The sequence below is a fragment of the Suricata suricatta genome, chromosome 1 (genome assembly GCF_006229205.1).
Source record: "Suricata suricatta isolate VVHF042 chromosome 1, meerkat_22Aug2017_6uvM2_HiC, whole genome shotgun sequence".
Taxonomy (NCBI): Eukaryota; Metazoa; Chordata; class Mammalia; order Carnivora; family Herpestidae; genus Suricata; species Suricata suricatta.
Window position 1 is genome coordinate 162,294,153 of NC_043700.1, and position 6,245 is coordinate 162,300,397.

The 6,245-nt window shown below is 42.1% G+C and overlaps 1 long non-coding RNA gene across 1 annotated transcript in view; it reads right to left on the minus strand.

Moving 5' to 3' along the window:
• LOC115298344 overlaps window positions 1-5,198 on the minus strand; it is a 31,182-nt gene extending 25,984 nt beyond the window's left edge. Inside the window, exon 1 of the long non-coding RNA XR_003911711.1 lies at window positions 5,142-5,198. This is a non-coding gene — a long non-coding RNA (uncharacterized LOC115298344). The remainder of the gene's footprint in view (window positions 1-5,141) is intronic.
• Window positions 5,199-6,245: the final 1,047 nt, after the last annotated feature.

Consider the following 6,245-nt stretch of genomic DNA (forward strand, 5'->3'; position numbering starts at 1 on the left):
AGGAGGGGGAGGGGGAGGGGGAGGGGAGGAGGGGAGGGGGGAGGGGGAGGGGGAGGGGAGGGGAGGAGGGGGAGGGGGAGGGGGGGGGGGAGGAGGAGGATTTCCAGAACTGATGAAAAAACTGGATTCAAGCAGAACAAATATTAATTCAATGGGACTAAATGAACTGAGGAGGGTGATTATAATTTTTTATGACTTTTTGTTTGAAACATTTCTGTTTAAAAAAAAAAAGAAACATTTCTGTTTCCTCAGTGTTTTGTCTTTCCAGATTTAAGGGAACCTTCTCTCTTAAGGCGTCTATGACTTAAGCAATTTGGTAAAATATACCTTTGTAAACAAAGATGAAACATTTACCTTCTCTCCCTAACTGATTGCCAGCCCCCCACCCTGCCCGAACTCAGAAACTCTTGACTCCTCTTTTCATGGCAATATAGGTATTTGCATAAGTTCAGTAAAAGTCTGTTGTCCTTGTAACAGGACACAATCAGATACACATTGCTTATGTTACCAAGGCTTTGGCTGGAATGTCTATTTGGAGAATGTGCATAGAATCAGGTATGAACAGATAGCTGTAAGGGACTCAGGCTGGCTAGCCCATTGGAAAGACTGGCTGGTAACTTGCTTACAGAGTTCCTGATAGCTTTAACAGGTGAGTTAAGAAGGCTACTTCCTGGCCGGCTCAGAAACCTCAGAATATTTTGGGGGACCTTGAAAAGAAAGAAATTTACTCAAATCTGTAAGTACTGCAAGCAAAATCAGATGGTGAGTACCTGGCTTGGCTTCCTAGCCTCAAGAGGCTTTTATTTATTTATTTTTAAAAATTTTAAATGTGTTATTTATTTTTGAGAGAGAGAGAGACAGCATGAGCAGGGGTTCTTTTAAATCTGCTTTGCTGAGACTTTTCATAAGGAATCTCAGATTGCACTTGTAAAAGCCTCTTCAAGGGCACGTGGGTGGCTCAATCAGTTAGGTGTCCAACTTCAGCTCAGGTCATGATCTCGTGGTTCGTGGGTTTGAGCCCCGTGTCGGGCTCTGTGCTGACAGCCAGTTCAGAGCCTAGAGCCTGTCTTTGGATTCTGTGTCTCCCTCTCTCTCTGACCCTCCCCTGCTTGCTCACGCACTCTCTCTCTCTAGCAAAAATAAATAAAAACGTTAAAAAAATTTTTTTAAAATAAAAGAGCCTATTTCATCAATCACTATTCTTGTTGCACTTATATAAATAATCAGGCCAAGTTTGTTGAAACTAGGCTTAATTTGCAAACAAATCAGTCTTACTGTGGTTATCTTTGATAAAAGTGGGAGTGATTATAGATAGAAAAATTATGTTTTAGTAATATACCTTTGTGGATATAAAATGCTAGGGCTATTAATTGTCTTTGAGGTTTTGTTTTCTACCTGTACACTGGACTAGATACTGAATTCTTTTAGTTGCCTCCAATATGTGGCTACAAGGCTCCAAACTGACATTTTCAAATTTCTCCCACCCTTCTGACTTGGCATCACTGAAAACTACAATTGCTCTTTTCCTGAAGCCACGTACACTAATGCTGGACAACTTGTTATAAACTTTGAAGAAATCACCACAATAGTTCATATATGGACAATCTTATGAGCTGTGTGACTACTCAGAAAAGTCACTAGAGACATTCAAGCTACAGACCAACACAGTCTATCAGATTGCCACTGCCAGCTCTCACTCCATCTGAAGATGCTTCAAGCCTGGCATCTAGAAAGCTTCTTGATTGGCTGCCTTCAAAACCCAGAAACTGAGATAATAATCTGCTCCAATTATTTTTTTTTTATTTTTTTCAATTTTTTTAATGTTTTATTATTTTTGATACAGAGAGAGACAGAGCATGAGAGGGGGAGGTGCAGAGAGAGACGGAGACACAGAACTGGAAACAGGCCCCAGGTTCTGAGCTAGCTGTTAGCACAGAGCCCGACGCGGGGCTCGAACCCACAAACGTGAGATCTGACCTGAGCTGAATTCAGAGGCCCAACCGACTGAGCCACCCAGGCGCCCCTCCAATTATTTTTTTTTTAACATTTATTTATTTTTGAGAGAGAGTGAGAGACAGAGCATGAGCAGGGGAGGGGCAGAGAGAGGAGACACAGAATCTGAAGCAGGCTCCAGGCTCCATCCAAGCTGTCAGCACAGAGTCTGTGCGGGGCTTCACATCATCAACCCCAAGATCATGACCTGAGCTGAAGTTGGAGGCTTAACCGACTGAATCACGCAGGTGCCCCTCTTGAGGTATTTCTATACCTACTATTAAATATGGGCAAGTGTCAGAAAAGGATCCTCCCTTCTTCATTACAAGATTTTTGTTGGCTAAGTGGGAGATGGGAGGAGGAAAGTGTTTTGGCTGCTGTGGGGCACTATGATGCAATGAGAGTGAATGTTTTTATTCTTTTGAATTCTTGTTTTAATTAGCTATGGTGATGTAGGTGCTTCTTGCAGACCACTGTGCATGACCACATGAAGAACAGTTGTGTTAAAGGTGCAGGGAGTGAAAATTTTTCAGTTCTTCCCTTTTATACTCTTTGGCTGGTCTAATAATCACATTGACATAAGACAGATTAACAGGACAAAAACAAATTAAATTTCCTAGATACCAGAGCCCCAAAGATAGGAGGCTCAAGACCAGGTCTGGTAGGTGAGGCTTATACACCACCTTCAGCTAAGGAATGGGAGACTGGCCTGGGGCTTCAAAGGGGTGGAGGTAATTCTCAGCAGATAAGAAAAGCCTGTTTGGTAATGAGGTGTTGTCCTGCCACACAGATAAAAAATCCTCTCTGATAATAGGTCCCTTTCTGGGCCAAGCCCCCTATTTAAATTATTTTTGGTAATTAAGAAAGAAGTAAAAGTTTTTTTTGAGTCTGCTGGGTCTTGACTGACTTCAGCTCAAAATGCTCCACATGCCAAAGTGGCATATTTTGGCAGAACATATTCTGCTCTCTTCAGTCCTGCCTCTGAAACTTCCCCAAGAAACTGCATGGTTTAGAAGCTGAGTTGGTAGATTACTCCATCTGGTCAAACTAGTCTTTTTAGTCTTGAGGGTAGGTCAGTTCACTTAAAAAGTTGTGTTTCATTTCAGGAAGGAGAGATGGAGGGGGGTGGGGGTCCTGAAGTTTCGGCTATGGTTCAAAAGATTAGGTATTTAATACAAAGCATTTCTGGGTCTCCTGGGTGACTCAGTCGGTTAAGCATCCAACATTTAATTTTGGCTCAGGTTATGATCTCACAGTTCATGGAATCGGGTCCCTTGTCGGCAGGCTCTGTGTTGTCAGTGTGGAGCCTGCTTGGGATTCTCTCTCTTCCTCTCTCTGCCTCTCCCCTGCTTGCACGCATATAGGTGCACTCTATCTTAAAATAAATAAATAAACATGAGAAACTAAAATTAAAAAATACCTAAATAATTTCTTTTACTTCATCTCAAGGTTTTTAGGGGAAAAAACACCAGAAAAATTAAATTTTTTAAAATGTTTTTTATTTTTGAGAGACACAGAGAGTGCGAGTAGGGGAGGGTCAGAGAGAGGGGGAGACATAGAATGCGAAGACAGGCTCCAGGCTCTGAGCTAGCTGTCAGCACAGAGCCCGACGTGGGGCTCGAACCCAAGAACCATGAGATCATGACCTGAGCCGAAGCCAGATGCTTAACCGACCGAGCCGCCCAGAGACCCCAACACCTGAAAAATTTAGAGGATGTGCTTCTGATTCTGTTGATGTCATGGCCTCTTAGTAAAAAAAGCTGTGGACCTGATTATTATGGCAGTGCCATGCCTGTCCTTTCACATTTTATAACATATATCAATAAAACTTTGATATCTCAGGGCACCTGGGTGGCTCAGTTGGTGGAGCTTCCAACCTCAGCCCGAGTCATGATCTCAAGGTTTGTGAGTTTGAGCGCTGCATTGGGCTCGCTGGTGTCAGTGCAGAGCCTGCTTGGAGTCCTTTGTCCCCCACTCTCGGTCCCTCCCCTGCTCATTTTCTCTCTCTCAAAAATAAGTAAACATTAAAAAAAGTTAAAACTCTGATATCTCAATTATACTCAGAAGAACTCACTTTGACACATCCTGTATTTGCTAAAAGAGACCAACTACTGCTATGAACAGAGGAGAGGACTCAAGAGTATCTACGTGGAGTTCGTGGGAAGGCAAACTGATTGGAAAGGTAACTGTGGGATTTGTCTTGAAGCTTAAAGTTTGCATAGCAAGCAGGCTGCCTTTACTTAGATTATACGTTTATTTGCAGTGGTTTATGGTAGGGTGGGAAGTTGAAGTAGAATGTGATTCCTCTCTACCCTGGGTTTAGGATTAGAATGAACCAAGTAAATCACTCAACTAGGACATAAAATTTAAGAACTCCATAATCAGACAAAAATACTTTAATGCAATATTATAAAAATTGCAAAAAAAAAACCCATAATGAAGAAACCATCAGAACTTAAAATAACGATAGGATCAGTATCATTAGTTTTCTCCTTTGTCTCAGGCACAACACTGCTTGGCACTGTCACAGAACAAAGAGTAAATGCAGACAGGACAAGTAAGTAAGTAAACAAGTAAGTTTGGATAGTGGTGATCCAGGCAGATGCCGGGATATCACCTCCACAATTTCCAGAATCAAGATAGCTGAGCATTGACCTTTCTAAGCTCTTCTTTTGGAAATCTCCTCCAAACACAATCAGAAGGAGGAAACAGAAACACAGACCCCATCATCAACAAAACTAGGAAATACCTGCACTCTGAACCCAGTCTTTATGAAGACAAAAAGGGAGGTGGAGGAATGGTAACTAAATAAGCAGAGCAGAAAAAGGCCAAACTTTATTGGAGAATGCTCTCAAGAAGCAAGACCGCTCACTCCAGAAAGGTTTAGCAGTTGAAGCCTGTACCCTGGAAGGCAGTGGTAGGAATGGGGCACTGAGAGCAATGAAGGGGGTCTGAAAAGACTGAAAAGAAGCAGTTAGCCCTTCCTCCACTCCCATCAGTCAAGCACCCACCCCTCCCCCACTCCCACAAGTACTTTATTGGGGAGAAACAATCTGAGAGGCCTTGGGGGAGCACCAGGCAGGAAGAGGGCGGGGGTGAGGATTTAATAAAAGTCTGCATACTGCGCTGTGAGATTCCTCCGTGCTTACCTCGCCCTGTGGTGCGGCCGACAGTCAGGCTTGTCCTTCTCAGGCAGCAGATTAGAGGCTCTCTCTAGATAACTAAGTTGCTACAGAGAAAACACCTACACATACCGACATTTGGGGGACCACACCCACACCCACACCCACAAGCTGGCTGATTACCTCCTCGATCTAAAAATAAGCCCACCAACTGACAAGACCTGCCCACTCACACAGAGTTTCCAATCAGCTTTGCAGTGATTCATTTAAAAACCTGAACAAACATCCAAGGATCACCAGATCTTCAGGAAAGCTTCCAACAGTAAAGACAGGGGCCAAAACAAATAAACCAAAGGGAAAGAAAAAGAACTCAGAGGAAACAGATAATGCAGATGGTAGAAGAAAATTTTTCAAAAAGTAAATTAATATTCTCAGGGAGATTAGATTTTAAGCCCATGAAATAAGACTGAAATTCTCTCCGAAGGAAGGAAAGAGAAAAAGAGAAATGTAAGGGGGAGGGAGAAAAATTAGTCACAAAAGGTGCTTTGGGAAATAAAAAATGAGGATAAAGTAAAAATGATAATAAAAAGAGCAATCCAAGAGTTTCAATATCTAACTAAAAAAAGTTCTCCAAAGAAAGAACATTGGGAACAAAATTATCGAAGAAATAACACAAGCATATTTCCCAGAAATAAAGGCCAAGTCTTTAGTTTAAAAGAGCAGATTGAAGGGCTCCTAGGTGGCTCAGTTAGATAAGCATCTGACTTCTGATTTTGTCTCAGGTTGTGGTCACATTGCCAGGAGACTGAGTCAGTGTCAGGCTCAGTGCAAACCCTCTCTCTCTCTCCCCCTCTGTACCCTTCCCCTGCTTGTGCCCTCACTTTCTCTCTCTCAAAATAAATAAACTTTAAAATAATAATAAAAGAGCATATTAAATGTGCAATTAGGTGATCATTACACCTAAAACTAACAATGTTGTGTGTCAGATATATCCCATTTAGAAAGAGCGTACTGAGTGCTCAATATAACAAATTTTAATAATACTGGGACATGTCAACTTGAAATTTCAGAACACCAGAAAAGAGATGATGCTAGAAGCTTTCAAAGACATAAAATATATTACATAAGGAA